This window comes from Leiobunum rupestre, chromosome 11 (assembly GCF_980474605.1).
Source record: "Leiobunum rupestre chromosome 11, qqLeiRupe1.1.hap1, whole genome shotgun sequence".
NCBI classification, from domain to species: Eukaryota; Metazoa; Arthropoda; class Arachnida; order Opiliones; family Sclerosomatidae; genus Leiobunum; species Leiobunum rupestre.
In genome coordinates, this window is record NC_143394.1 from 39,484,658 (window position 1) to 39,509,142 (window position 24,485).

The window sequence follows — 24,485 nt, forward strand, 5'->3', positions numbered from 1 at the left end:
TCTGTGGCTGTGTAAATCAATCCGTAAGATATTATTCTTATAATTTTTCACTTATTTAACCTTTCAACGGGCAGTCGTGGCCGAGTGGTTAAGGCGACAGACTTGAAATCTGTTGGGATTTTCCCGCGCACGTTCGAATCCTGCCGACTGCGGTTGTTAATTTTTCTTTTTGCCTGTTTAAATCAATCCGTAAGATATTATTCTTATCATTTTTCACAAATTTATCTAGTTATTAGGCAGTCGTGGCCGAGTGGTTAAGGCGACTGACTTGAAACCTGTTGGGATCTTCCCGCGCAGGTTCAAATCCTGCGACGGCGGTAGTTAACTTTTCTCTTTGGCTGTGTAAATCAATCCGTAAGATATTATTCTTATAATTTTTCACTTATTTAGCCATTTAACGGGCAGTCGTGGCCGAGTGGTTAAGGCGACAGACTAGAAATCTCTTGGGATCTTCCCGCGCAGGTTCGAATCCTGCCGACTGCGGTTGTTAATTTTTCTCTTTGCCTGTTTAAATCAATCCGTAAGATATTATTCTTATCATTTTTCACAAATTTATCTAGTTATTAGGCAGTCGTGGCCGAGTGGTTAAGGCGACTGACTTGAAACCTGTTGGGATCTTCCCGCGCAGGTTCGAATCCTGCCGACTGCGGTAGTTAATTTTTCTCTTTGGCTGTGTAAATCAATCCGTAAGATATTATTCTTATAATTTTTCACGTATTTAACCTTTCAACGAGCAGTCGTGGCCGAGTGGTTAAGGCGACAGACTAGAAATCTGTTGGGATCTTCCCGCGCAGGTTCGAATCCTGCCGACTGCGGTTGTTAATTTTTCTCTTTGCCTGTTTAAATCAATCCGTAAGATATTATTCTTATCATTTTTCACAAATTTATCTAGTTATTAGGCAGTCGTGGCCGAGTGGTTAAGGCGACTGACTTGAAACCTGTTGGGATCTTCCCGCGCAGGTTCGAATCCTGCCGACTGCTTTTGTTAATTTTTCTCTTTGCCTGTTTAAATCAATCCGTAAGATATTATTATTATCATTTTTCACAAATTTATGTAGTTATTAGGCATGCGTGGCCGAGTGGTTAAGGTGACAGACTGGAAATCTGTTGGGATTTTCCCGCGCACGTTCGAATCCTGCCGACTGCGGTTGTTAATTTTTCTTTTTGCCTGTTTAAATCAATCCGTAAGATATTATTCTTATCATTTTTCACAAATTTATCTAGTTATTAGGCAGTCGTGGCCGAGTGGTTAAGGCGACTGACTTGAAACCTGTTGGGATCTTCCCGCGCAGGTTCAAATCCTGCGACGGCGGTAGTTAACTTTTCTCTTTGGCTGTGTAAATCAATCCGTAAGATATTATTCTTATAATTTTTCACTTATTTAGCCATTTAACGGGCAGTCGTGGCCGAGTGGTTAAGGCGACAGACTAGAAATCTCTTGGGATCTTCCCGCGCAGGTTCGAATCCTGCCGACTGCGGTTGTTAATTTTTCTCTTTGCCTGTTTAAATCAATCCGTAAGATATTATTCTTATCATTTTTCACAAATTTATCTAGTTATTAGGCAGTCGTGGCCGAGTGGTTAAGGCGACTGACTTGAAACCTGTTGGGATCTTCCCGCGCAGGTTCGAATCCTGCGACTGCGGTAGTTAACTTTTCTCTTTGGCTGTGTAAATCAATCCGTAAGATATTATTCTTATCATTTTTCACAAACTTATCTAGTTATCAGGCAGTCGTGGCCGAGTGGTTAAGGCGACAGACTAGAAATCTGTTGGGATCTTCCCGCGCAGGTTCGAATCCTGCCGACTGCGGTTGTTAATTTTTCTCTTTGCCTGTTTAAATCAATCCGTAAGATATTATTCTTATCATTTTTCACAAATTTATCTAGTTATTAGGCAGTGTTGGCCGAGTGGTTAAGGCGACAGACTTGAAATCTGTTGGGATCTTCCCGCGCAGGTTCGAATCCTGCCGACTGCGGTAGTTAGTTTTTCTCTTTGGCTGTGTAAATCAATCCGTAAGATATTATTCTTATAATTTTTCACTTATTTAGCCTTACAACAGGCAGTCGTGGCCGAGTGGTTAGGACGACCGACTTGAAATCTGTTGGGATCTTCCCGCGCAGGTTCGAATCCTGCAACTAAGGTAGTTAATTTTTCTCTTTGGCTGTGTAAATCAATCCGTAAGATATTATTCTTATAATTTTTCACTTATTTAGCCATTTAACGGGCAGTCGTGGCCGAGTGGTTAAGGCGACAGACATGAAATCTGTTGGGATCTTCCCGCGCAGGTTCGAATCCTGCCGACTGCGGTAGTTAATTTTTCTCTGTGGCTGTGTAAATCAATCCGTAAGATATTATTCTTATAATTTTTCACTTATTTAACCTTTCAACGGGCAGTCGTGGCCGAGTGGTTAAGGCGACAGACTTGAAATCTGTTGGGATCTTCCCGCGCAGGTTCGAATCCTGCCAACTGCGGTTGTTAATTTTTCTCGTTGCCTGTTTAAATCAATCCGTAAGATATTATTCTTATCATTTTTCACAAATTTATGTAGTTATTAGGCATGCGTGGCCGAGTGGTTAAGGTGACAGACTGGAAATCTGTTGGGATTTTCCCGCGCAGGTTCGAATCCTGCCGACTGCGGTTGTTAATTTTTCTCTTTGCCTGTTTAAATCAATCCGTAAGATATTATTCTTATCATTTTTCACAAATTTATCTAGTTATTAGGCAGTCGTGGCCGAGTGGTTAAGGCGACTGACTTGAAACCTGTTGGGATCTTCCCGCGCAGATTCGAATCCTGCCGACTGCGGTAGTTAATTTTTCTCTTTGGCTGTGTAAATCAATCCGTAAGATATTATTCTTATAATTTTTCACGTATTTAACCTTTCAACGAGCAGTCGTGGCCGAGTGGTTAAGGCGACAGACTAGAAATCTGTTGGGATCTTCCCGCGCAGGTTCGAATCCTGCCGACTGCGGTTGTTAATTTTTCTCTTTGGCTGTGTAAATCAATCCGTAAGATATTATTCTTATAATTTTTCACGTATTTAACCTTTCAACGAGCAGTCGTGGCCGTGTGGTTAAGGCGACAGACTAGAAATCTGTTGGGATCTTCCCGCGCAGGTTCGAATCCTGCCGACTGCGGTTGTTAATTTTTCTCTTTGCCTGTTTAAATCAATCCGTAAGATATTATTCTTATCATTTTTCACAAATTTACCTAGTTATTAGGCAGTCGTGGCCGAGTGGTTAAGGCGACTGACTTGAAACCTGTTGGGATCTTCCCGCGCAGATTCGAATCCTGCCGACTGCGGTAGTTAATTTTTCTCTTTGGCTGTGTAAATCAATCCGTAAGATATTATTCTTATAATTTTTCACGTATTTAACCTTTCAACGAGCAGTCGTGGCCGAGTGGTTAAGGCGACAGACTAGAAATCTGTTGGGATCTTCCCGCGCAGGTTCGAATCCTGCCGACTGCGGTTGTTAATTTTTCTCTTTGCCTGTTTAAATCAATCCGTAAGATATTATTCTTATCATTTTTCACAAATTTATCTAGTTATTAGGCAGTCGTGGCCGAGTGGTTAAGGCGACTGACTTGAAACCTGTTGGGATCTTCCCGCGCAGATTCGAATCCTGCCGACTGCGGTAGTTAATTTTTCTCTTTGGCTGTGTAAATCAATCCGTAAGATATTATTCTTATAATTTTTCACGTATTTAACCTTTCAACGAGCAGTCGTGGCCGAGTGGTTAAGGCGACAGACTTGAAATCTGGTGGGATCTTCCCGCGCAGGTTCGAATCCTGCCAACTGCGGTTGTTAATTTTTCTCTTTGCCTGTTTAAATCAATCCGTAAGATATTTTTCTTATCATTTTTCACAAACTTATCTAGTTATCAGGCAGTCGTGGCCGAGTGGTTAAGGCGACAGACTTGAAATCTGTTGGGATCTTCCCGCGCAGGTTCGAATCCTGCCGACTGCGGTAGTTAATTTTTCTCTTTGGCTGTGTAAATCAATCCGTACCATATTATTCTTATAATTTTTCACTTATTTAACCTTTCAACGGGCAGTCGTGGCCGAGTGGTTAAGGTGACAGACTTAAAATCTGTTGGGATCTTCCCGCGCAGGTTCGAATTTTGCCGACTGTGGTTGTTAATTTTTCTCTTTGCCTGTTTAAATCAATCCGTAAGATATTATTCTTATCATTTTTCACAAATTTATCTAGTTATTAGGCGCGCGTGGCTGAGTGGTTAAGGCGACAGACTTGAAATCTGTTGGGTTCTTCCCGCGCAGGTTCGAATCCTGCCGACTGCGGTTGTAAATTTTTTTCTTTGCCTGTTTAAATTAATCCGTAAGATATTATTCTTATCATTTTTCACTTATTTAGCCATTCAACGGGTAGTCGTGGCCGAGTGGTTAATGCGACAGACTAGAAATCTGTTGGGATCTTCCCGCGCAGGTTCGAATCCTGCCGACTGCGGTAGTTAATTTTTCTCTTTGGCTGTGTAAATCAATCCGTAAGATATTATTCTTATAATTTTTCACTTATTTAGCCTTTCAACGGGCAGTCGTGGCCGAGTGGTTAAGGCGACAGACTTGAAATCTGTTGGGATCTTCCCGCGCAGGTTCGAATCCTGCCGACTGCGGTAGTTAATTTTTCTCTTTGGCTGTGTAAATCAATCCGTACCATATTATTCTTATAATTTTTCACTTATTTAGCCATTTAACGGGCAGTCGTGGCCGAGTGGTTAAGGCGACAGACTAGAAATCTCTTGGGATCTTCCCGCGCAGGTTCGAATCCTGCGACTGCGGTAGTTAACTTTTCTCTTTGGCTGTGTAAATCAATCCGTAAGATATTATTCTTATCATTTTTCACAAACTTTCTAGTTATCAGGCAGTCGTGGCCGAGTGGTTAAGGCGACAGACTAGAAATCTGTTGGGATCTTCCCGCGCAGGTTCGAATCCTGCCGACTGCGGTTGTTAATTTTTCTCTTTGCCTGTTTAAATCAATCCGTAAGATATTATTCTTATCATTTTTCACAAATTTATCTAGTTATTAGGCAGTGTTGGCCGAGTGGTTAAGGCGACAGACTAGAAATCTGTTGGGATCTTCCCGCGCAGGTTCGAATCCTGCCGACTGCGGTAGTTAGTTTTTCTCTTTGGCTGTGTAAATCAATCCGTAAGATATTATTCTTATAATTTTTCACTTATTTAGCCTTACACAGGCAGTCGTGGCCGAGTGGTTAGGACGACCGACTTGAAATCTGTTGGGATCTTCCCGCGCAGGTTCGAATCCTGCAACTAAGGTAGTTAATTTTTCTCTTTGGCTGTGTAAATCAATCCGTAAGATATTATTCTTATAATTTTTCACTTATTTAGCCATTTAACGGGCAGTCGTGGCCGAGTGGTTAAGGCGACAGACATGAAATCTGTTGGGATCTTCCCGCGCAGGTTCGAATCCTGCCGACTGCGGTAGTTAATTTTTCTCTTTGGCTGTGTAAATCAATCCGTAAGATATTATTCTTATAATTTTTCACTTATTTAACCTTTCAACGGGCAGTCGTGGCCGAGTGGTTAAGGCGACAGACTTGAAATCTGTTGGGATCTTCCCGCGCAGGTTCGAATCCTGCCAACTGCGGTTGTTAATTTTTCTCTTTGCCTCTTTAAATCAATCCGTAAGATATTATTCTTATCATTTTTCACAAATTTATCTAGTTATTAGGCAGTCGTGGCCGAGTGGTTAAGGCGACTGACTTGAAACCTGTTGGGATCTTCCCGCGCAGGTTCGAATCCTGCAACTAAGGTAGTTAATTTTTCTCTTTGGCTGTGTAAATCAATCCGTAAGATATTATTCTTATAATTTTTCACTTATTTAGCCATTTAACGGGCAGTCGTGGCCGAGTGGTTAAGGCGACAGACTTGAAATCTGTTGGGATCTTCCCGTGCAGGTTCGAATCCTGCCGACTGCGGTAGTTAATTTTTCTCTTTGGCTGTGTAAATCAATCCGTAAGATATTATTCTTATAATTTTTCACTTATTTAACCTTTCAACGGGCAGTCGTGGCCGAGTGGTTAAGGCGACAGACTTGAAATCTGGTGGGATCTTCCCGCGCAGGTTCGAATCCTGCCAACTGCGGTTGTTAATTTTTCTCTTTGCCTGTTTAAATCAATCCGTAAGATATTTTTCTTATCATTTTTCACAAACTTATCTAGTTATCAGGCAGTCGTGGCCGAGTGGTTAAGGCGACAGACTTGAAATCTGTTGGGATCTTCCCGCGCAGGTTCGAATCCTGCCGACTGCGGTAGTTAATTTTTCTCTTTGGCTGTGTAAATCAATCCGTACCATATTATTCTTATAATTTTTCACTTATTTAACCTTTCAACGGGCAGTCGTGGCCGAGTGGTTAAGGTGACAGACTTAAAATCTGTTGGGATCTTCCCGCGCAGGTTCGAATTTTGCCGACTGTGGTTGTTAATTTTTCTCTTTGCCTGTTTAAATCAATCCGTAAGATATTATTCTTATCATTTTTCACAAATTTATCTAGTTATTAGGCGCGCGTGGCTGAGTGGTTAAGGCGACAGACTTGAAATCTGTTGGGTTCTTCCCGCGCAGGTTCGAATCCTGCCGACTGCGGTTGTTAATTTTTCTCTTTGCCTGTTTAAATCAATCCGTAAGATATTATTCTTATCATTTTTCACAAATTTATCTAGTTATTAGGCAGTGTTGGCCGAGTGGTTAAGGCGACAGACTAGAAATCTGTTGGGATCTTCCCGCGCAGGTTCGAATCCTGCCGACTGCGGTAGTTAGTTTTTCTCTTTGGCTGTGTAAATCAATCCGTAAGATATTATTCTTATAATTTTTCACTTATTTAGCCTTACACAGGCAGTCGTGGCCGAGTGGTTAGGACGACCGACTTGAAATCTGTTGGGATCTTCCCGCGCAGGTTCGAATCCTGCAACTAAGGTAGTTAATTTTTCTCTTTGGCTGTGTAAATCAATCCGTAAGATATTATTCTTATAATTTTTCACTTATTTAGCCATTTAACGGGCAGTCGTGGCCGAGTGGTTAAGGCGACAGACATGAAATCTGTTGGGATCTTCCCGCGCAGGTTCGAATCCTGCCGACTGCGGTAGTTAATTTTTCTCTTTGGCTGTGTAAATCAATCCGTAAGATATTATTCTTATAATTTTTCACTTATTTAACCTTTCAACGGGCAGTCGTGGCCGAGTGGTTAAGGCGACAGACTTGAAATCTGTTGGGATCTTCCCGCGCAGGTTCGAATCCTGCCAACTGCGGTTGTTAATTTTTCTCTTTGCCTCTTTAAATCAATCCGTAAGATATTATTCTTATCATTTTTCACAAATTTATCTAGTTATTAGGCAGTCGTGGCCGAGTGGTTAAGGCGACTGACTTGAAACCTGTTGGGATCTTCCCGCGCAGGTTCGAATCCTGCAACTAAGGTAGTTAATTTTTCTCTTTGGCTGTGTAAATCAATCCGTAAGATATTATTCTTATAATTTTTCACTTATTTAGCCATTTAACGGGCAGTCGTGGCCGAGTGGTTAAGGCGACAGACTTGAAATCTGTTGGGATCTTCCCGTGCAGGTTCGAATCCTGCCGACTGCGGTAGTTAATTTTTCTCTTTGGCTGTGTAAATCAATCCGTAAGATATTATTCTTATAATTTTTCACTTATTTAACCTTTCAACGGGCAGTCGTGGCCGAGTGGTTAAGGCGACAGACTTGAAATCTGGTGGGATCTTCCCGCGCAGGTTCGAATCCTGCCAACTGCGGTTGTTAATTTTTCTCTTTGCCTGTTTAAATCAATCCGTAAGATATTTTTCTTATCATTTTTCACAAACTTATCTAGTTATCAGGCAGTCGTGGCCGAGTGGTTAAGGCGACAGACTTGAAATCTGTTGGGATCTTCCCGCGCAGGTTCGAATCCTGCCGACTGCGGTAGTTAATTTTTCTCTTTGGCTGTGTAAATCGATCCGTACCATATTATTCTTATAATTTTTCACTTATTTAACCTTTCAACGGGCAGTCGTGGCCGAGTGGTTAAGGTGACAGACTTAAAATCTGTTGGGATCTTCCCGCGCAGGTTCGAATTTTGCCGACTGTGGTTGTTAATTTTTCTCTTTGCCTGTTTAAATCAATCCGTAAGATATTATTCTTATCATTTTTCACAAATTTATCTAGTTATTAGGCGCGCGTGGCTGAGTGGTTAAGGCGACAGACTTGAAATCTGTTGGGTTCTTCCCGCGCAGGTTCGAGTCCTGCCGACTGCGGTTGTAAATTTTTTTCTTTGCCTGTTTAAATCAATCCGTAAGATATTATTCTTATCATTTTTCACAAATTTATCTAGTTATTAGGCAGTCGTGGCCGAGTGGTTAAGGCGACTGACTTGAAACCTGTTGGGATCTTCCCGCGCAGGTTCGAATCCTGCAACTAAGGTAGTTAATTTTTCTCTTTGGCTGTGTAAATCAATCCGTAAGATATTATTCTTATAATTTTTCACTTATTTAGCCATTTAACGGGCAGTCGTGGCCGAGTGGTTAAGGCGACAGACTTGAAATCTGTTGGGATCTTCCCGTGCAGGTTCGAATCCTGCCGACTGCGGTAGTTAATTTTTCTCTTTGGCTGTGTAAATCAATCCGTAAGATATTATTCTTATAATTTTTCACTTATTTAACCTTTCAACGGGCAGTCGTGGCCGAGTGGTTAAGGCGACAGACTTGAAATCTGGTGGGATCTTCCCGCGCAGGTTCGAATCCTGCCAACTGCGGTTGTTAATTTTTCTCTTTGCCTGTTTAAATCAATCCGTAAGATATTTTTCTTATCATTTTTCACAAACTTATCTAGTTATCAGGCAGTCGTGGCCGAGTGGTTAAGGCGACAGACTTGAAATCTGTTGGGATCTTCCCGCGCAGGTTCGAATCCTGCCGACTGCGGTAGTTAATTTTTCTCTTTGGCTGTGTAAATCGATCCGTACCATATTATTCTTATAATTTTTCACTTATTTAACCTTTCAACGGGCAGTCGTGGCCGAGTGGTTAAGGTGACAGACTTAAAATCTGTTGGGATCTTCCCGCGCAGGTTCGAATTTTGCCGACTGTGGTTGTTAATTTTTCTCTTTGCCTGTTTAAATCAATCCGTAAGATATTATTCTTATCATTTTTCACAAATTTATCTAGTTATTAGGCGCGCGTGGCTGAGTGGTTAAGGCGACAGACTTGAAATCTGTTGGGTTCTTCCCGCGCAGGTTCGAGTCCTGCCGACTGCGGTTGTAAATTTTTTTCTTTGCCTGTTTAAATCAATCCGTAAGATATTATTCTTATCATTTTTCACTTATTTAGCCATTTAACGGGCAGTCGTGGCCGAGTGGTTAATGCGACAGACTAGAAATCTGTTGGGATCTTCCCGCGCAGGTTCGAATCCTGCCGACTGCGGTAGTTAATTTTTCTCTTTGGCTGTGTAAATCAATCCGTAAGATATTATTCTTATAATTTTTCACTTATTTAGCCTTTCAACGGGCAGTCGTGGCCGAGTGGTTAAGGCGACAGACTTGAAATCTGGTGGGATCTTCCCGCGCAGGTTCGAATCCTGCCAACTGCGGTTGTTAATTTTTCTCTTTGCCTGTTTAAATCAATCCGTAAGATATTTTTCTTATCATTTTTCACAAACTTATCTAGTTATCAGGCAGTCGTGGCCGAGTGGTTAAGGCGACAGACTTGAAATCTGTTGGGATCTTCCCGCGCAGGTTCGAATCCTGCCGACTGCGGTAGTTAATTTTTCTCTTTGGCTGTGTAAATCAATCCGTACCATATTATTCTTATAATTTTTCACTTATTTATCTAGTTATTAGGCGCGCGTGGCTGAGTGGTTAAGGCGACAGACTTGAAATCTGTTGGGTTCTTCCCGCGCAGGTTCGAATCCTGCCGACTGCAGTTGTAAATTTTTTTCTTTGCCTGTTTAAATCAATCCGTAAGATATTATTCTTATCATTTTTCACTTATTTAGCCATTCAACGGGCAGTCGTGGCCGAGTGGTTAATGCGACAGACTAGAAATCTGTAGGGATCTTCCCGCGCAGGTTCGAATCCTGCCGACTGCGGTTGTAAATTTTTTTCTTTGCCTGTTTAAATCAATCCGTAAGATATTATTCTTATAATTTTTCACTTATTTAACCATTCAACGGGCAGTCGTGGCCGAGTGGTTAATGCGACAGACTAGAAATCTGTTGGGATCTTCCCGCGCAGGTTCGAATCCTGCCGACTGCAGTTGTTAATTTTTCTCTTTGCCTGTTTAAATCAATCCGTAAGATATTATTCTTATCATTTCTCACAAATTATCTATTTAATTGGCAGTCGTGGCCGAGTGGTTAAGGTGACAGACTAGAAATCTTTTGGGATCTTCCCGCGCAGGTTCGAATCCTAACGACTGCGGTAGTACATTTTTCTCTTTGGCTTTGTGAATCAATCCGTAAGATATTATCCTTATAATTTTTCACTTATTTAGCCTTTCAACGGGCAGTCGTGGCCGAGTGGTTAAGGCGACAGACTAGAAATCTATTTGGCTGTGTTAATCAATCCGTAAGATATTATTCTTATCATTTTACACAAATTATCCATTCAACGGGCAGTCGTGGCCGAGTGGTTAAGGCGACAGACTAGAAATCTATTGGGATCTTCCCGCGCAGGTTCGAATCCTGCCGACTGCGGTTGTTAATTTTTCTCTTTGCCTGTTTAAATCAATCCGTAAGATATTATTCTTATCATTTTTCAAAAATTTATCTAGTTATTAGGCAGTCGTGGCCGAACGGTTAAGGCGACAGACTTGAAATCGGGGAGTTCGCTGCTAGATTTGGTAGTGAACGGTTCGTCTTTTTTCGCTCAGTTTTCGCTAAGGCTGTTTGCCGCCTTTAAGTTGTTATTTTAGTTCAAGTTTTTTTTTCTTCTCTGTTAAAACCTTTTTTATCTAGTTTCGGTTTCTTGCGGGTGATTTCCCTCCTGGGTCTTCTGATCCAGGATGGATATTATTAAACGGTCGGTTTTTGTGGATTTTGAAGGAAAATTACCGAAGTTTGACGATGTTGCGGAGGCGGTGAAAATTCAATATGGTTTGGATGCGGTGAAATCTGTTGTTCCGTCCACGGGCGGCTACATTTTGGTATTTTCGTCTGAAACTTTGATTAATGATGCGATTGACACTGGGTTGGAGGTAGACAGCATTACTTATGCCATTTCGAGCGTCACCAAAAAAACTGTTACGGCAAATTTTTTCGGCCTTCCGGATTATGTTACTGATGAGGCGTTGCTGGCGAAGTTGACGATGATGGGCTGCGAAGTCAGAGGTACGATTTCGTGGCGGGAAAAAGCCGGGTTCTATTGTGGTATCCGATCAGTCCGTTTGACGCTCCCGGAAGGTAAATCAGCGTTACCTTACAGTCTTCGAGTTCCGGATGTCTTAAATAGAGAAAATTCTTACCGTGTCACTCATGAATCGCAAGTTAAAGTCTGTAATATGTGTCTGGCATCCGATCATTTATATAAGGATTGCCCTCAATTTATTTGCCGTAAATGTAAAACACAAGGTCATGCTGTGCGTAATTGCCCTACTTGGGAACGCCCTGCAGTGGAGATGAAGGGACAGGAGCGTGGACAACCCCCTGTCATTGTCGCGGGGGGATCGATTGATCAATTCGCTGAGGGTCGTAAGGATGGCCTCGATGGTCCTGGTTCATTGGGTGCCGGACACGAAGAAGTTCATATTGCCACTCCTAACGCAACGCCGATGTCTCAGGGAATGGGCGCCGACCAAGTGGGCCGCGTCAAACCGACTGGTGAAGCTCAAAGGGGTTCCAAGCACCGGATCTCATCTGGTGACACCGATTCAGCTACTAATCCGTCTACAGGTCCTCCGCACAAGATATTTCAGAAGTTGCCATCGGGTAAATGGACCCAAATTAATTTGAATCCAAATGCCGGTGAAAATTCTGACGATTAATGTAGGCGGTTTGCGCGATGTAGAGAAGATGCGAAAGTTGGTTTTGTGGGCGAAGCATTATGATGTGTTGTTGTTGCAAGAGACTCATTGGGAGGCGTGTCATGTAAGTACTTTTCGGACTTTTTTTTCGGGTGCGGTCTACGTGGACTTGAACTTGGACACCAAGTTTTGCGGTGTGGCAATTTGTATTTCGCGGTTACTTGATTTTAAAGAATGTAATTTGATAAGTTCTAACGAGGGCCGGTATATTTTTATTTCCGCTGAAATTGAAGGCGAGAAAGTTGATTTAGGTTCTGTTTATGCCCCAACCGATGCGGTCAATATATCTATTTTTATGCAAAATTTAATTCCCATTGTTCGTGTGTTAAATCGTCCGCTATTGGGCGGTGATTTTAATGATATTGTTTCTCGAGTTTTTGATCGGCGGTCGCCTGCCAAGATTACGGTGAGTGGAATGACGAATCTTCATCGCTGGGCCTCTTATCTCTCGTTGGTAGACATTTGGCGGCTGCAACATAAAAAAACATTCGATTATACGCGATCGGGGGTGGTTTTTGGTAACTTTGTGAGTTCTAGAATTGATTATTTTTTTGCTTTACATTCAGACGTATATAATATTTCAAAGTGTATGCATGTTTTTTGTAGTGTCTCTGACCATAAGGGTGTTTCTCTGATTTTTGAACCTAGTGGTATTCTTAGGGGGCCCGGAACTTGGAGTTTTAATTCTACTTTTTTAGAAGACGCACTTTTTTGCACGGCCATCGAGCGGACAGTTAAAAATAGTTATTCTTGGCCTTGTTATTTAACCGATATCTTTGAGTGGTATGATGCTTTAAAAGTTAAAATACGGGAGTACTGCATTTTTTACGGGCGTCACAAAGCGTTGATGAAGCGGGCTGTATGGGCGGACCTACAAAATAGGCTTCGAGACCTACAAGATTCGCCATTAAAAACAGATACGATTTTAGACGAAATAGCTGCGGTAACGAGTAAATTACGAGATATGGAAGAGAACGATTTGCAGGGTGCATTAGTTCGTTCGAGGTTGGAGTGGAGAGATTTGGGGGAACGCCCCACTCAGTATTTTTTGCGGCTGGAGAAATTTCGTCAGCGTCAACGTCAAATGACTTCTCTGACTCTCCCTTCGGGGGCGATTATTAGAGATCCTGCGTTAATAAGGGAGGAAGTGTTCCGTTTTTATTCGGAGTTGTATACACGAGGCGTTACGTCTCAAGCCGCTACTGACAATTTGAAGAATTTAATCTCAGGGAGGCTTACTGAAGGTGACCGCGATTCCTGCGAAGCCGTCGTGACCTGGAGCGACATTTACACGGAGTTAACTAATTTGGCCGGAGGGAAGGCCCCCGGTAGAGATGGCTTTACCAATGAGTTCCTGCGTTTCTTTATCCCTCTAATTAAAGATGACTTTATGCGCTTGGTTGCCGAATGCGAAGCCCGTGGCCTTTTGCCGAATAGCATGCGAGAAGGGATGGTGGTTTTGTTGCCTAAATCGGGGGATTTGACTCTTCTGAAAAATTGGAGGCCAATTACCCTATTGAATGGCGATAGGAAACTCCTTGCTAAGGTTTTTACTCGCCGTGTTTCGCCGCTTTTACCTTTAATTACGTCACCGTGTCAAACTGGTGGCATTCGTGGGCGTACCATTTCCGATACTCCTCGTTTTCTGTCTGATGTCATGGAGTTTTTAAAAATGGAAAATAGGCCAGGGATTTTTCTTCAACTCGATTTGTTAAAAGCGTTCGATCGGGTGGAATGGCCGTATCTATTTGCAATCTTAGAAGCCTTTGGTTTCGGCGCACGCTTCCGCGCTTGGATTCAGATGTTTTTAATTGGCGCCAAGACAGCTATTAAGCTTCATGGATATGTTACCGATTCTTTTGTCATTAGCCGCTCGGTTCGTCAAGGGTGTCCGCTCAGTCCTTTGCTGTACGTTCTATCATCTGAACCTTTTTGCGCCTTACTCGAAACGGACAAACGTATATGTCGGATAATGCTCACGGACTTAACACCGTCCCCTGTGGTGTTTCAACATATTGATGACACTTCCATTCTCGTCACTGGGCCTAGGGATGTTACTTACCTTTTGGAGGATATTGAACTTTATTGCCAGTCTTCGGGAGCTGCCATCAATCTTGCAAAAAGTTCTGGTTGTTGGCTCGGCTCCTTGCGATTTCACGCGGACCAGACTGTGGCTGGGCTTGTTATTAGCGCCCGTTCAATAAAGGTATTGGGCGTGACCTTGGGCTATGACCATGACGTCGTTGCCACGATGAACTGGGAGGGCCGGTATGAAAAATTTAAAAATGTCCTACACGTTTGGAAGGGTCGTAGTCTGACCATTTTTGGGAAAGTCATTATCATTAACGTGTTAGGAGCGTCGATATTGTGGCATATTCTGGAGGTTTTTGATTTACCGGACCGCTGGTTTTCTGATTTTAAGCGGCTCATGTTGGATTTTATTTGGAAGGATCGCCCACATTCTATATCGTACGAAACCTTAACTCGCCATAAGAGTCAAGGCGGGTTTGGATTAATCAATCTTCGGATCAAACAGAAGGTACTTCGTCTGAAGGAATGTTTGCAGCTCGCTACCGGGTCCAAGCCTTCGCATGTCGCATGCGTTGCGTCTCGGTTCTTTGACGAATATGGCGGCGGACTTCGCCAGGGTCTCTCAATGCTACGGATTAGAATTGAACGTCGTCTGCTTTGCGCTATCCCGAAACGCCATGGATCAATGTTATTGGCTTGGAAAGAGTTCTTGGCTCTCACGCGATGGACCTTGGTTCCTTTGACCAACCCTATTATGGAGCCCCTATTTTATAACTCAAATCTTTTAATCACGAACATTTCTTTGGCTGAGCGGCGTCTTCTTGCTTCTTGTGGCGTGGTCTACCTGAAAGATATTTGCTACGAGGTCATCCTGGGGTTTCTTCCGGATGAAGCCTTTTTGGAATTGACCGCAGATTCCGGAATCGGTCGCCGTCGGTTGTTGCAAATTTTTCAAAGGATCAAAGATTCTCTCCCTCCCGCGGTACATCGAGTGATACATAGTAAAGAGGTCTACGAGCTTGAGACACGGCCAACGTTCGCGCTGGTCGCGGACACAGGGATCTCTGTGGAATTGTACAAAATTACATCTACGTCAATTTCCAAAACTTTCAATGCCGTAACCCCGATTCCGGAATCGAATGGTGAAGAACGTTGGCGGGCTTACTTCGGGGCCCTTTACAGAAGTTCCGGGTTCCATCACTTGTCAATTCTACGTTGGGTCCCCGATTGTCAAGTATGAATCTCCGAGTGTATCATATGGGGTTCATGGTCAAGCAGCGGCTATTTCGCGCCGGCATAACAGACGATGATCAGTGCCCGCTATGTGGCCTTGAAAAGGAGTCAGTTTCGCATTTATTTTTGGAATGTCAAGATACGCACGAATGGCTCGATTGGTTATTTTCTTCAGTGTTGTCGCTGTACACGCTGTTTGGTGAAAAGGACATGTGGACGCGTTATATCGTCTTTGGACTCAAGCCTAAAACTGCGGACTCTAAAGAGCATTGGGAGGTCGCTTCCATATTAACTGCTATTGCCAAAGAAGCCATTTGGAGTAATCGTTGTTTGTACAATTTGGGGCAGATAACCAATAAGCGTACGCTTTTTTCCCGTTTTCGTGCTCTCATAAAAACTGAGGCTCGGTACCGCGTGCAATGGCTACTCCTTCATAAGCCGGGTTGTACACTCTGTTTGAAAAGTCTTCGACAGCTGAAATTTATGCCCTCTTTTTAATTCTGCTAGAAAACTATAATAGATAGCTCGATGAAACCAATTGCAACTTTTATTTATTTTTCAATATCTTTCGTTATTTATCGGTTTCATCCGCCAAAAATTAATAGTTTGGTGGGAACCGTCAAAACTCATTTTTGACACCTATTTAAATATTGGTTCTACGGCACTGACTCGCGCGTTTTTGAATTCACAGTGGTCGGTTCATATTTAGAAAGTGGAAAAATTATCCCTCTACAATCAACGGTTGAGAAGTTATCGCGTTTCCAAACTTTCGTCGAAACTAGGAAACACCTAAAATGCATCAAGCGATTATAAATAACGCAACTTCGACGAAAATATGGAAACGCGATAACTTCTCAACCGTTGGTTGTAGAGGGATAATTTTTCCACTTTCTAAATATGAACCGACCACTGTGAATTCAAAAACGCGCGAGTCAGTGCCGTAGAACCAATATTTATTAAGTTGTCAAAAATGAGTTTTGACGGTTCCCGCCAAACTATTAATTTTTGGCGGACGAAACCGATAAATAACGAAAGATATTAGAAAATAAATAAAAGTTGCAATTGGTTTCATCGAGCTATCTATTATAGTTTTCTAGCAGAATTAAAAAGAGGGCAAAAATTTCAGCTGTCGAAGACTTTTCAAACAGAGTGTACGGCCGCAATAGATATTTTTCGTAACATATGAGGGGTCAATAATCTTGGAGATATCCTTATGGTCTTTAATATTTAAAGTACTTTATTGAAATGTGTATTTTGTTGTATTTGCAGTAGTTATTATTTTCTATAACTGAGGATTTTTTATCAATGATATTTTGCTTATTTATTTGTCATGTTGTTTCTAACTTCAATTGTGTAATGCTTTTAATAACACTGCTTCACATATATATAACATTGCTGGATGTACGTAGGTTTAAATTGTTAAATTTGTTTTAAATATTAACACTGTGCAATAATGCATGTAACAAAATAAAAATTTTAAATAATAAAAAAAAGCGCCTGTCTAGTAAACAGGAGATCCTGGGTAAAAAAAAAAAAAAAAAAAAGCGACAGACTTGAAATCTGTTGGGGTCTTCCCGCGCAGGTTCGAGTCCTGCCGACTGCGGTTGTAAATTTTTCTCTTTGGCTGTGTAAATCAATCCGTAAGATATTATTCTTATAATTTTTCACTTATTTAACCTTTCAACAGGCAGTCGTGGCCGAGTGGTTAAGGCGACAGACTAGAAATCTGTTGGGATCTTCCCGCGCAGGTTCGAAACCTGCCGACTGCGGTTGTTAATTTTTCTATTTGGCTGTTTAAAAAAATCCGTAAGATATTATTCTTATCATTTCTCACAAATTTTCCAATTACTTGGCAGTCGTGGCCGAGTGGTTAAGGCGACAGACTTGAAATTCGTTGGGATCTTCCCGCGCAGGTTCGAATCCTAACGACTGCGGTAGTAAATTTTTCTCTTTGGCTTTGTGAATCAACCCGTAAGATATTATTCTTATAATTTTTCACTTATTTAGCCTTTCAACGGGCAGTCGTGGCCGAGTGGTTAAGGCGACAGGCTACAAATCTATTTGGCTGTGTTAATCAATCCGTAAGATATTATTCTTATCATTTTACACAAATTATCTATTTAAAAGGCAGTCGTGGCCGAGTGGTTAAGGCGACAGACTAGAAATCTGTTGGGATCTTCCCGCGCAGGTTCGAATCCTGCCGACTGCGGTTGTTAATTTTTCTCTTTGCCTGTTTAAATCAATCCGTAAGATATTATTCTTATCATTTTTCACAAATTTTTCTAGTTATTAGGCAGTCGTGGCCGAGTGGTTAAGGCGACAGACTTGAAATCTGTTGGGATCTTCCCGCGCAGGTTCGAATCCTGCAACTGCGGTAGTTAGTTTTTCTCTTTGGCTGTTTAAATCAATCCGTAAGATATTATTCTTATCATTTTTCACAAATTATCTAGTTATTAGGCATGCGTGGCCGAGTGGGTAAGGTGACAGACTTGAAATCTGTTAAGATCTTCCCGCGCAGGTTCGAATCCTGCCGACTGCGGTTGTTAATTTTTCTCTTTGCCTGTTTAAATCAATCCGTAAGATATTATTCTTATCATTTTTCACAAATTATCTAGTTATTAGGCATGCGTGGCCGAGTGGGTAAGGTGACAGACTTGAAATCTGTTGGGATCTTCCCGCGCAGGTTCGAATCCTGCCGTCTGCGGTTGTTAATTTTTCTCTTTGCCTGTTTAAATCAATCCGTAAGATATTATTCTTATAATTTTTCACTTAATCAGCCATTTAACGGGCAGTCGTGGCCGAGTGGTTAAGGCGACAGACTAGAAATCTGTTGGGATCTTCCCGCGCAGGTTCGAATCCTGCCGACTGTGGTTGTTAATTTTTCTCTTTGCCTGTTTAAATCAATCCGTAAGATATTATTCTTATCATTTCTCACAAATTTGCCATTTAATTGGCAGTCGTGGCCGAGTGGTTAAGGTGACAGACTAGAAATCTTTTGGGATCTTCCCGCGCAGGTTCGAATCCTGCCGACTGCGGTTGTTAATTTTTCTCTTTGGCTTTGTGAATCAATCCGTAAGATATTATTCTTAAAATTTTTCACTTATTTAGCCTTTCAACGGGCAGTCGTGGCCGAGTTGTTAAGGCGACAGACTAGAAATCTATTTGGCTGTGTTAATCAATCCGTAAGATATTATTCTTATCATTTTACACAAATTATCCATTTAATAGGCAGTCGTGGTCGAGTGGTTAAGGCGACAGACTTGAAATCTGTTGGGATCTTCCCGCGCAGGTTCGAATCCTGCCGACTGCGGTTGTTAATTTTTCTCTTTGCCTGTTTAAATCAATCCGTAAGATATTATTCTTATCATTTTTCACAAATTTATCTAGTTATTAGGCAGTAGTGGCCGAGTGGTTAAGGCGACAGACTTGAAATCTGTTGGGGTCTTCCCGCGCAGGTTCGAGTCCTGCCGACTGCGGTTGTAAATTTTTCTCTTTGGCTGTGTAAATCAATCCGTAAGATATTATTCTTATAATTTTTCACTTATTTAACCTTTCAACTGGCAGTCGTGGCCGAGTGGTTAAGGCGACAGACTAGAAATCTGTTGGGATCTTCCCGCGCAGGTTCGAAACCTGCCGACTGCGGTTGTTAATTTTTCTATTTGGCTGTTTAAAAAAATCCGTAAGATATTATTCTTATCATTTCTCACAAATTTTCCATTTACTTGGCAGTCGTGGCCGAGTGGTTAAGGCGACAGACTTGAAATTCGTTGGGATCTTCCCGCGCAGGTTCGAATCCTAACGACTGCGGTAGTAAATTTTTCTCTTTGGCTTTGTGAATCAACCCGTAAGATATTATTCTTATAATTTTTCACTTATTTAGCCTTTCAACGGGCAGTCGTGGCCGAGTGGTTAAGGCGACAGGCTACAAATCTATTTGGCTGTGTTAATCAATCCGTAAGATATTATTCTTATCATTTTACACAAATTATCTATTTAAAAGGCAGTCGTGGCCGAGTGGTTAAGGCGACAGACTAGAAATCTGTTGGGATCTTCCCGCGCAGGTTCGAATCCTGCCGACTGCGGTTGTTAATTTTTCTCTTTGCCTGTTTAAATCAATCCGTAAGATATTATTCTTATCATTTTTCACAAATTTTTCTAGTTATTAGGCAGTCGTGGCCGAGTGGTTAAGGCGACAGACTTGAAATCTGTTGGGATCTTCCCGCGCAGGTTCGAATCCTGCAACTGCGGTAGTTAATTTTTCTCTTTGGCTGTTTAAATCAATCCGTAAGATATTATTCTTATCATTTTTCACAAATTATTTAGTTATTAGGCATGCGTGGCCGAGTGGGTAAGGTGACAGACTTGAAATCTGTTAAGATCTTCCCGCGCAGGTTCGAATCCTGCCGACTGCGGTTGTTAATTTTTCTCTTTGCCTGTTTAAATCAATCCGTAAGATATTATTCTTATCATTTTTCACAAATTATCTAGTTATTAGGCATGCGTGGCCGAGTGGGTAAGGTGACAGACTTGAAATCTGTTGGGATCTTCCCGCGCAGGTTCGAATCCTGCCGTCTGCGGTTGTTAATTTTTCTCTTTGCCTGTTTAAATCAATCCGTAAGATATTATTCTTATAATTTTTCACTTAATTAGCCATTTAACGGGCAGTCGTGGCCGAGTGGTTAAGGCGACAGACTAGAAATCTGTTGGGATCTTCCCGCGCAGGTTCGAATCCTGCCGACTGTGGTTGTTAATTTTTCTCTTTGCCTGTTTAAATCAATCCGTAAGATATTATTCTTATCATTTCTCACAAATTTGCCATTTAATTGGCAGTCGTGGCCGAGTGGTTAAGGTGACAGACTAGAAATCTTTTGGGATCTTCCCGCGCAGGTTCGAATCCTGCCGACTGCGGTTGTTAATTTTTCTCTTTGGCTTTGTGAATCAATCCGTAAGATATTATTCTTAAAATTTTTCACTTATTTAGCCTTTCAACGGGCAGTCGTGGCCGAGTTGTTAAGGCGACAGACTAGAAATCTATTTGGCTGTGTTAATCAATCCGTAAGATATTATTCTTATCATTTTACACAAATTATCCATTTAATAGGCAGTCGTGGTCGAGTGGTTAAGGCGACAGACTTGAAATCTGTTGGGATCTTCCCGCGCAGGTTCGAATCCTGCCGACTGCGGTTGTTAATTTTTCTCTTTGCCTGTTTAAATCAATCCGTAAGATATTATTCTTATCATTTTTCACAAATTTATCTTGTTATTAGGCAGTAGTGGCCGAGTGGTTAAGGCGACAGACTTGAAATCTGTTGGGGTCTTCCCGCGCAGGTTCGAGTCCTGCCGACTGCGGTTGTAAATTTTTCTCTTTGGCTGTGTAAATCAATCCGTAAGATATTATTCTTATAATTTTTCACTTATTTAACCTTTCAACTGGCAGTCGTGGTCGAGTGGTTAAGGCGACAGACTTGAAATCTGTTGGGATCTTCCCGCGCAGGTTCGAATCCTGCCGACTGCGGTTGTTAATTTTTCTATTTGGCTTTTTAAAAAAATCCGTAAGATATTATTCTTATCATTTCTCACAAATTTTCCATTTAATTGGCAGTCGTGGCCGAGTGGTTAAGGCGTCAGACTTGAAATTCGTTGGGATCTTCCCGCGCAGGTTCGAATCCTAACGACTGCGGTAGTAAATTTTTCTCTTTGGCTTTGTGAATCAACCCGTAAGATATTATTCTTATAATTTTTCACTTATTTAGCCTTTCAACGGGCAGTCGTGGCCGAGTGGTTAAGGCGACAGACTACAAATCTATTTGGCTGTGTTAATCAATCCGTAAGATATTATTCTTATCATTTTACACAAATTATCTATTTAATAGGCAGTCGTGGCCGAGTGGTTAAGGCGACAGACTTGAAATCTGTTGGGATCTTCCCGCGCAGGTTCGAATCCTGCCGACTGCGGTTGTTAATTTTTCTATTTGGCTGTTTAAAAAAATCCGTAAGATATTATTCTTATCATTTCTCACAAATTTTCGATTTAATTGGCAGTCGTGGCCGAGTGGTTAAGGCGACAGACTTGAAATTCGTTGGGATCTTCCCGCGCAGGTTCGAATCCTAACGACTGCGGTAGTAAATTTTTCTCTTTGGCTTTGTGAATCAACCCGTAAGATATTATTCTTATAATTTTTCACTTATTTAGCCTTTCAACGGGCAGTCGTGGCCGGGTGGTTAAGGCGACAGACTAGAAATCTGTTGGGATCTTCCCGCGCAGGTTCGAATTCTGCCGACTGCGGTTGTTAATTTTTCTATTTGGCTGTGTTAATCAATCCGTAAGATATTATTTTTATCATTTTTCACAAAGGACATCGCACTTCTTCTATGGGATTTGGCTTTTCTGAAATTGCAACATGTTGTTAAGCTTGATAAAAGTAGCAAAATTGTCCATTGTCAATTTTCCCTAGCTCCTATAGTTTGTCCAGTATCAGCGCTCAAAGGTGGACAAAACTTAGTGTAGTCTATTTGTTTAAAGAATTCAGCGCTTATCGGTTAGCGTTCTACGTTCGCGCGTCGCTAGTCCGGGCTCACTATCAATAAAGTTTTCTTGCTAAGATTTTTACACCTCTACTTCATTATTCATTATTTATTTTCTTGCAACTTATTATTCGATGCTTTTTTTTACGTGGAATAATTTATTGATCAATATTTTATGAGCAATAATAAAAGAAAACATAACATAAAATAAATACTTAAGAAATCAGAATATATATGATTAACCGTTTCGATGAATCCCCCATTCAACACTCGCTGATAGGAAAGAAACAGTCACATCACAACATATCAAACACTTATTTAACGATTTTGGTCACATAGTCGTCTAAGGTCACGATCAAACGACAGTTAAAACTCAATATTTAATTATTTATTTACTGAGTTCGTTCATCGTGCGATCAGAAAGTAACCAAATCCGACGCTCTGTTTTGGGAAGTACCGCGAATGTTGGCAAGAAAACTCTATTGATAGTGAGCCAGGACTAGCGACGTGCGAACCTTGAACGCTAACCAATCGGCCGTAACCTCTTTTAACAAATGGACTATACTAAGTTTTGTCCACTTTTGACCGCTGATACTGGACAAACTATAGGAGCTAGGGGAAAATGGCAATGGACAATTTTGCTCCTTTGATCAAGCTTAACATTAGGTTTCAATTTCAGAAAAATCTGTCGAAAGCCAAATCCCATAGAAGAAGTGCGATGTCCTTTATACAGTTAATGGGCAGTCGTGGCCGAGTGGCTTAAGCCCGTCGCACACTGGACGGTTGCTCGTCCTAGCAACCGTTGTTGCCACCGTCAACGTTGCTCGTATCGACGACCATATATCGCACATTACAATAGCCTAAACTCGCGCTGACGCTGGCGACCTGCAGCTGTCCGGACGTACGTGCGTTTCTTACCGACTTCAACTTGCCTGAACATTTTGACGCTCCTCTCAGCTTCGGTCTCAGACGTCACTACATTCCTTCTTTTGATATCCAATAAGCATACCGGGGGAAGGGGTACGCACCGTACGCTAGATTTTTCCGCCAAAAATAGAGAAGGCACCACGCCACGAAACACGTGTTTTCTTTTTGTTGAATTTAATTATTATCAGCCGGCTTATATTGGGGCAGATGCCATAATGTCAATTATTTATGAAAATAATGAGGGGCGTGAAAAAGCAATGAATGATGAAAATGACTGTGGTAGTTTAGATTGTAATTTAACCCTTTAATAACCCGGGTGTTTTTTTTTTCATATTTATAATATAATAAATATCACAAAATTATTATAATATTTAAAGAGAACAATGATAAATGAAATCAAAATAGCTATACGAAACTATATTCATGCCCGCGCGACAGACACGACAGATATCAAAACAAACGACTGCGCGCGCATCCGTTGGTGTTCCTGTTTCCTATGGTAGCAGCCGGCTAGTGTGTGATTCGACGAAAATGAAGCCAACGTTCTTTCGCGCTGACGACAAAAACGTGTTTTGAAAAAAATTGATATCCGGCGCCAGCGTCAACTTGAAGAAATTTTATTCCAGTGTGCGACGGGCTTAAGGCGACAGACTAGAAATCTGTTGGGGTCTTCCCGCTTTGAAAGTTTAGATGGCTTGAACTAAACCTAGCAATTCCCGAACTGGCAATATGTTGGAGAAACAGTTAACCAGATCTTTATTTAAACGGTGAGGGACCGAGGGTAGCAGTGCACTTATGGACAATTGCCGTTCACCAACGCTTCTATTTTTACCCTGACCCCATTTACATATCCCTCATTACGCTAGCTTCGTCATACGTCTGCGCGACACAATTTTCAATTTTTAAACCGCTCTCCCTTAGAAGACTAATTATGGCCAAACTAATGGTTTCTGAATCAAACTTGTGCAAATCTGTATATCCTAAAAATCTTTCTACGACGTCTTTTTCTTTTCTTGTATACCTTATAACATTCATTATTGTTCCACCCCTGAATTGTCTCTAGTTTCATCTGCAATTACTGAATAAAATCTACAAGATTCATTGACCACTTGCGCACGCATCCTCCTCACTACATTTTCACTTACATTGATCAGTTCATTTTTAATTTGTCCATAGGTATATTTGGCATTGTTGTGCATGCTATCGCACTTGGCTTTCAAATCAGGACATTTTCTTTTTAGTAGATCTAAAATTTCAGCGAAATTCCCCCTATTTCCATTTTCTTCATTAGATCTATGACCCCTTAGCGCTAGGTCTTGTTGAGCAGATAGCACATCTCTATTTCTAATTACCTGAAGCCTATGATGGTCATTGACCTGAGACGCAATTGAACCACTTGATTTAGTAGATTCTAAATAATCTAAGTATTTTTTATGGGATTTTTGGTGAAAATATTAACAGAACTAAAATGCTCTTCAAATGTTTTCGCAATATTTTTCCAATCCGAAAACCCATTAACAATACCGGTCTTTCTGGTGGCAACAAAAACAATAAACTTTATCCTTTACTACGGAGTATTCGGGCATTTTATATTTCTCATACCAAAAAAATTGAAACCTTGGTTTTTATCACCAATTAAAGTTTTAGGTATAGAAGTTCTTTTAGGCTGAACGGGCAGACAATCCTTACTTAAACAAATATCAATCACTAAGACGTCTGAGATCTCGCAAGCTTTAACG

The 24,485-nt window shown here is 41.5% G+C and overlaps 58 non-coding genes across 58 annotated transcripts; all 58 read left to right on the forward strand.

The window, feature by feature from the left end:
• Window positions 1-70: 70 nt before the first annotated feature.
• On the forward strand, window positions 71-152 carry TRNAS-UGA (transfer RNA serine (anticodon UGA)). Its single transcript has one exon. It is a non-coding gene; the product is annotated as a tRNA-Ser (tRNA).
• A 249-nt stretch (window positions 153-401) lies between these two features.
• TRNAS-AGA (transfer RNA serine (anticodon AGA)) lies at window positions 402-483 on the forward strand. Its single transcript has one exon. It is a non-coding gene; the product is annotated as a tRNA-Ser (tRNA).
• Window positions 484-567: 84 nt separating this feature from the next.
• On the forward strand, window positions 568-649 carry TRNAS-UGA (transfer RNA serine (anticodon UGA)). The gene has a single exon. It is a non-coding gene; the product is annotated as a tRNA-Ser (tRNA).
• Window positions 650-733: 84 nt separating this feature from the next.
• TRNAS-AGA (transfer RNA serine (anticodon AGA)) lies at window positions 734-815 on the forward strand. The gene has a single exon. It is a non-coding gene; the product is annotated as a tRNA-Ser (tRNA).
• An 84-nt stretch (window positions 816-899) lies between these two features.
• On the forward strand, window positions 900-981 carry TRNAS-UGA (transfer RNA serine (anticodon UGA)). Its single transcript has one exon. It is a non-coding gene; the product is annotated as a tRNA-Ser (tRNA).
• An 84-nt stretch (window positions 982-1,065) lies between these two features.
• TRNAS-GGA (transfer RNA serine (anticodon GGA)) lies at window positions 1,066-1,147 on the forward strand. The gene has a single exon. It is a non-coding gene; the product is annotated as a tRNA-Ser (tRNA).
• Window positions 1,148-1,396: 249 nt separating this feature from the next.
• Window positions 1,397-1,478, forward strand: TRNAS-AGA (transfer RNA serine (anticodon AGA)). Its single transcript has one exon. It is a non-coding gene; the product is annotated as a tRNA-Ser (tRNA).
• A 249-nt stretch (window positions 1,479-1,727) lies between these two features.
• Window positions 1,728-1,809, forward strand: TRNAS-AGA (transfer RNA serine (anticodon AGA)). The gene has a single exon. It is a non-coding gene; the product is annotated as a tRNA-Ser (tRNA).
• Window positions 1,810-1,893: 84 nt separating this feature from the next.
• Window positions 1,894-1,975, forward strand: TRNAS-UGA (transfer RNA serine (anticodon UGA)). Its single transcript has one exon. It is a non-coding gene; the product is annotated as a tRNA-Ser (tRNA).
• Window positions 1,976-2,224: 249 nt separating this feature from the next.
• TRNAS-UGA (transfer RNA serine (anticodon UGA)) lies at window positions 2,225-2,306 on the forward strand. Its single transcript has one exon. It is a non-coding gene; the product is annotated as a tRNA-Ser (tRNA).
• Window positions 2,307-2,390: 84 nt separating this feature from the next.
• TRNAS-UGA (transfer RNA serine (anticodon UGA)) lies at window positions 2,391-2,472 on the forward strand. The gene has a single exon. It is a non-coding gene; the product is annotated as a tRNA-Ser (tRNA).
• Window positions 2,473-2,556: 84 nt separating this feature from the next.
• TRNAS-GGA (transfer RNA serine (anticodon GGA)) lies at window positions 2,557-2,638 on the forward strand. The gene has a single exon. It is a non-coding gene; the product is annotated as a tRNA-Ser (tRNA).
• A 250-nt stretch (window positions 2,639-2,888) lies between these two features.
• Window positions 2,889-2,970, forward strand: TRNAS-AGA (transfer RNA serine (anticodon AGA)). Its single transcript has one exon. It is a non-coding gene; the product is annotated as a tRNA-Ser (tRNA).
• Window positions 2,971-3,054: 84 nt separating this feature from the next.
• Window positions 3,055-3,136, forward strand: TRNAS-AGA (transfer RNA serine (anticodon AGA)). The gene has a single exon. It is a non-coding gene; the product is annotated as a tRNA-Ser (tRNA).
• Window positions 3,137-3,386: 250 nt separating this feature from the next.
• On the forward strand, window positions 3,387-3,468 carry TRNAS-AGA (transfer RNA serine (anticodon AGA)). Its single transcript has one exon. It is a non-coding gene; the product is annotated as a tRNA-Ser (tRNA).
• Window positions 3,469-3,718: 250 nt separating this feature from the next.
• On the forward strand, window positions 3,719-3,800 carry TRNAS-UGA (transfer RNA serine (anticodon UGA)). The gene has a single exon. It is a non-coding gene; the product is annotated as a tRNA-Ser (tRNA).
• Window positions 3,801-3,884: 84 nt separating this feature from the next.
• TRNAS-UGA (transfer RNA serine (anticodon UGA)) lies at window positions 3,885-3,966 on the forward strand. The gene has a single exon. It is a non-coding gene; the product is annotated as a tRNA-Ser (tRNA).
• A 416-nt stretch (window positions 3,967-4,382) lies between these two features.
• Window positions 4,383-4,464, forward strand: TRNAS-AGA (transfer RNA serine (anticodon AGA)). The gene has a single exon. It is a non-coding gene; the product is annotated as a tRNA-Ser (tRNA).
• An 84-nt stretch (window positions 4,465-4,548) lies between these two features.
• TRNAS-UGA (transfer RNA serine (anticodon UGA)) lies at window positions 4,549-4,630 on the forward strand. Its single transcript has one exon. It is a non-coding gene; the product is annotated as a tRNA-Ser (tRNA).
• A 248-nt stretch (window positions 4,631-4,878) lies between these two features.
• TRNAS-AGA (transfer RNA serine (anticodon AGA)) lies at window positions 4,879-4,960 on the forward strand. Its single transcript has one exon. It is a non-coding gene; the product is annotated as a tRNA-Ser (tRNA).
• Window positions 4,961-5,044: 84 nt separating this feature from the next.
• TRNAS-AGA (transfer RNA serine (anticodon AGA)) lies at window positions 5,045-5,126 on the forward strand. Its single transcript has one exon. It is a non-coding gene; the product is annotated as a tRNA-Ser (tRNA).
• A 248-nt stretch (window positions 5,127-5,374) lies between these two features.
• Window positions 5,375-5,456, forward strand: TRNAS-UGA (transfer RNA serine (anticodon UGA)). Its single transcript has one exon. It is a non-coding gene; the product is annotated as a tRNA-Ser (tRNA).
• An 84-nt stretch (window positions 5,457-5,540) lies between these two features.
• Window positions 5,541-5,622, forward strand: TRNAS-UGA (transfer RNA serine (anticodon UGA)). The gene has a single exon. It is a non-coding gene; the product is annotated as a tRNA-Ser (tRNA).
• Window positions 5,623-5,871: 249 nt separating this feature from the next.
• TRNAS-UGA (transfer RNA serine (anticodon UGA)) lies at window positions 5,872-5,953 on the forward strand. The gene has a single exon. It is a non-coding gene; the product is annotated as a tRNA-Ser (tRNA).
• Window positions 5,954-6,037: 84 nt separating this feature from the next.
• Window positions 6,038-6,119, forward strand: TRNAS-UGA (transfer RNA serine (anticodon UGA)). The gene has a single exon. It is a non-coding gene; the product is annotated as a tRNA-Ser (tRNA).
• An 84-nt stretch (window positions 6,120-6,203) lies between these two features.
• On the forward strand, window positions 6,204-6,285 carry TRNAS-UGA (transfer RNA serine (anticodon UGA)). The gene has a single exon. It is a non-coding gene; the product is annotated as a tRNA-Ser (tRNA).
• Window positions 6,286-6,701: 416 nt separating this feature from the next.
• Window positions 6,702-6,783, forward strand: TRNAS-AGA (transfer RNA serine (anticodon AGA)). The gene has a single exon. It is a non-coding gene; the product is annotated as a tRNA-Ser (tRNA).
• Window positions 6,784-7,031: 248 nt separating this feature from the next.
• TRNAS-UGA (transfer RNA serine (anticodon UGA)) lies at window positions 7,032-7,113 on the forward strand. The gene has a single exon. It is a non-coding gene; the product is annotated as a tRNA-Ser (tRNA).
• Window positions 7,114-7,197: 84 nt separating this feature from the next.
• On the forward strand, window positions 7,198-7,279 carry TRNAS-UGA (transfer RNA serine (anticodon UGA)). Its single transcript has one exon. It is a non-coding gene; the product is annotated as a tRNA-Ser (tRNA).
• A 249-nt stretch (window positions 7,280-7,528) lies between these two features.
• Window positions 7,529-7,610, forward strand: TRNAS-UGA (transfer RNA serine (anticodon UGA)). The gene has a single exon. It is a non-coding gene; the product is annotated as a tRNA-Ser (tRNA).
• An 84-nt stretch (window positions 7,611-7,694) lies between these two features.
• Window positions 7,695-7,776, forward strand: TRNAS-UGA (transfer RNA serine (anticodon UGA)). The gene has a single exon. It is a non-coding gene; the product is annotated as a tRNA-Ser (tRNA).
• An 84-nt stretch (window positions 7,777-7,860) lies between these two features.
• TRNAS-UGA (transfer RNA serine (anticodon UGA)) lies at window positions 7,861-7,942 on the forward strand. The gene has a single exon. It is a non-coding gene; the product is annotated as a tRNA-Ser (tRNA).
• A 581-nt stretch (window positions 7,943-8,523) lies between these two features.
• Window positions 8,524-8,605, forward strand: TRNAS-UGA (transfer RNA serine (anticodon UGA)). The gene has a single exon. It is a non-coding gene; the product is annotated as a tRNA-Ser (tRNA).
• Window positions 8,606-8,689: 84 nt separating this feature from the next.
• TRNAS-UGA (transfer RNA serine (anticodon UGA)) lies at window positions 8,690-8,771 on the forward strand. The gene has a single exon. It is a non-coding gene; the product is annotated as a tRNA-Ser (tRNA).
• An 84-nt stretch (window positions 8,772-8,855) lies between these two features.
• TRNAS-UGA (transfer RNA serine (anticodon UGA)) lies at window positions 8,856-8,937 on the forward strand. Its single transcript has one exon. It is a non-coding gene; the product is annotated as a tRNA-Ser (tRNA).
• Window positions 8,938-9,353: 416 nt separating this feature from the next.
• On the forward strand, window positions 9,354-9,435 carry TRNAS-AGA (transfer RNA serine (anticodon AGA)). Its single transcript has one exon. It is a non-coding gene; the product is annotated as a tRNA-Ser (tRNA).
• An 84-nt stretch (window positions 9,436-9,519) lies between these two features.
• Window positions 9,520-9,601, forward strand: TRNAS-UGA (transfer RNA serine (anticodon UGA)). Its single transcript has one exon. It is a non-coding gene; the product is annotated as a tRNA-Ser (tRNA).
• An 84-nt stretch (window positions 9,602-9,685) lies between these two features.
• On the forward strand, window positions 9,686-9,767 carry TRNAS-UGA (transfer RNA serine (anticodon UGA)). The gene has a single exon. It is a non-coding gene; the product is annotated as a tRNA-Ser (tRNA).
• A 250-nt stretch (window positions 9,768-10,017) lies between these two features.
• TRNAS-AGA (transfer RNA serine (anticodon AGA)) lies at window positions 10,018-10,099 on the forward strand. Its single transcript has one exon. It is a non-coding gene; the product is annotated as a tRNA-Ser (tRNA).
• Window positions 10,100-10,183: 84 nt separating this feature from the next.
• Window positions 10,184-10,265, forward strand: TRNAS-AGA (transfer RNA serine (anticodon AGA)). The gene has a single exon. It is a non-coding gene; the product is annotated as a tRNA-Ser (tRNA).
• A 358-nt stretch (window positions 10,266-10,623) lies between these two features.
• On the forward strand, window positions 10,624-10,705 carry TRNAS-AGA (transfer RNA serine (anticodon AGA)). The gene has a single exon. It is a non-coding gene; the product is annotated as a tRNA-Ser (tRNA).
• Window positions 10,706-16,981: 6,276 nt separating this feature from the next.
• TRNAS-AGA (transfer RNA serine (anticodon AGA)) lies at window positions 16,982-17,063 on the forward strand. The gene has a single exon. It is a non-coding gene; the product is annotated as a tRNA-Ser (tRNA).
• A 358-nt stretch (window positions 17,064-17,421) lies between these two features.
• On the forward strand, window positions 17,422-17,503 carry TRNAS-AGA (transfer RNA serine (anticodon AGA)). Its single transcript has one exon. It is a non-coding gene; the product is annotated as a tRNA-Ser (tRNA).
• Window positions 17,504-17,916: 413 nt separating this feature from the next.
• TRNAS-UGA (transfer RNA serine (anticodon UGA)) lies at window positions 17,917-17,998 on the forward strand. Its single transcript has one exon. It is a non-coding gene; the product is annotated as a tRNA-Ser (tRNA).
• Window positions 17,999-18,082: 84 nt separating this feature from the next.
• Window positions 18,083-18,164, forward strand: TRNAS-AGA (transfer RNA serine (anticodon AGA)). Its single transcript has one exon. It is a non-coding gene; the product is annotated as a tRNA-Ser (tRNA).
• An 83-nt stretch (window positions 18,165-18,247) lies between these two features.
• On the forward strand, window positions 18,248-18,329 carry TRNAS-AGA (transfer RNA serine (anticodon AGA)). Its single transcript has one exon. It is a non-coding gene; the product is annotated as a tRNA-Ser (tRNA).
• A 193-nt stretch (window positions 18,330-18,522) lies between these two features.
• On the forward strand, window positions 18,523-18,604 carry TRNAS-UGA (transfer RNA serine (anticodon UGA)). The gene has a single exon. It is a non-coding gene; the product is annotated as a tRNA-Ser (tRNA).
• Window positions 18,605-18,688: 84 nt separating this feature from the next.
• Window positions 18,689-18,770, forward strand: TRNAS-UGA (transfer RNA serine (anticodon UGA)). The gene has a single exon. It is a non-coding gene; the product is annotated as a tRNA-Ser (tRNA).
• Window positions 18,771-18,854: 84 nt separating this feature from the next.
• On the forward strand, window positions 18,855-18,936 carry TRNAS-AGA (transfer RNA serine (anticodon AGA)). The gene has a single exon. It is a non-coding gene; the product is annotated as a tRNA-Ser (tRNA).
• A 358-nt stretch (window positions 18,937-19,294) lies between these two features.
• Window positions 19,295-19,376, forward strand: TRNAS-AGA (transfer RNA serine (anticodon AGA)). The gene has a single exon. It is a non-coding gene; the product is annotated as a tRNA-Ser (tRNA).
• Window positions 19,377-19,789: 413 nt separating this feature from the next.
• On the forward strand, window positions 19,790-19,871 carry TRNAS-UGA (transfer RNA serine (anticodon UGA)). Its single transcript has one exon. It is a non-coding gene; the product is annotated as a tRNA-Ser (tRNA).
• Window positions 19,872-19,955: 84 nt separating this feature from the next.
• On the forward strand, window positions 19,956-20,037 carry TRNAS-AGA (transfer RNA serine (anticodon AGA)). Its single transcript has one exon. It is a non-coding gene; the product is annotated as a tRNA-Ser (tRNA).
• An 83-nt stretch (window positions 20,038-20,120) lies between these two features.
• TRNAS-AGA (transfer RNA serine (anticodon AGA)) lies at window positions 20,121-20,202 on the forward strand. The gene has a single exon. It is a non-coding gene; the product is annotated as a tRNA-Ser (tRNA).
• A 193-nt stretch (window positions 20,203-20,395) lies between these two features.
• TRNAS-UGA (transfer RNA serine (anticodon UGA)) lies at window positions 20,396-20,477 on the forward strand. The gene has a single exon. It is a non-coding gene; the product is annotated as a tRNA-Ser (tRNA).
• An 84-nt stretch (window positions 20,478-20,561) lies between these two features.
• Window positions 20,562-20,643, forward strand: TRNAS-UGA (transfer RNA serine (anticodon UGA)). Its single transcript has one exon. It is a non-coding gene; the product is annotated as a tRNA-Ser (tRNA).
• Window positions 20,644-20,727: 84 nt separating this feature from the next.
• Window positions 20,728-20,809, forward strand: TRNAS-UGA (transfer RNA serine (anticodon UGA)). The gene has a single exon. It is a non-coding gene; the product is annotated as a tRNA-Ser (tRNA).
• Window positions 20,810-21,167: 358 nt separating this feature from the next.
• TRNAS-UGA (transfer RNA serine (anticodon UGA)) lies at window positions 21,168-21,249 on the forward strand. The gene has a single exon. It is a non-coding gene; the product is annotated as a tRNA-Ser (tRNA).
• A 249-nt stretch (window positions 21,250-21,498) lies between these two features.
• On the forward strand, window positions 21,499-21,580 carry TRNAS-AGA (transfer RNA serine (anticodon AGA)). Its single transcript has one exon. It is a non-coding gene; the product is annotated as a tRNA-Ser (tRNA).
• The last annotated feature ends 2,905 nt before the right edge of the window (window positions 21,581-24,485 follow it).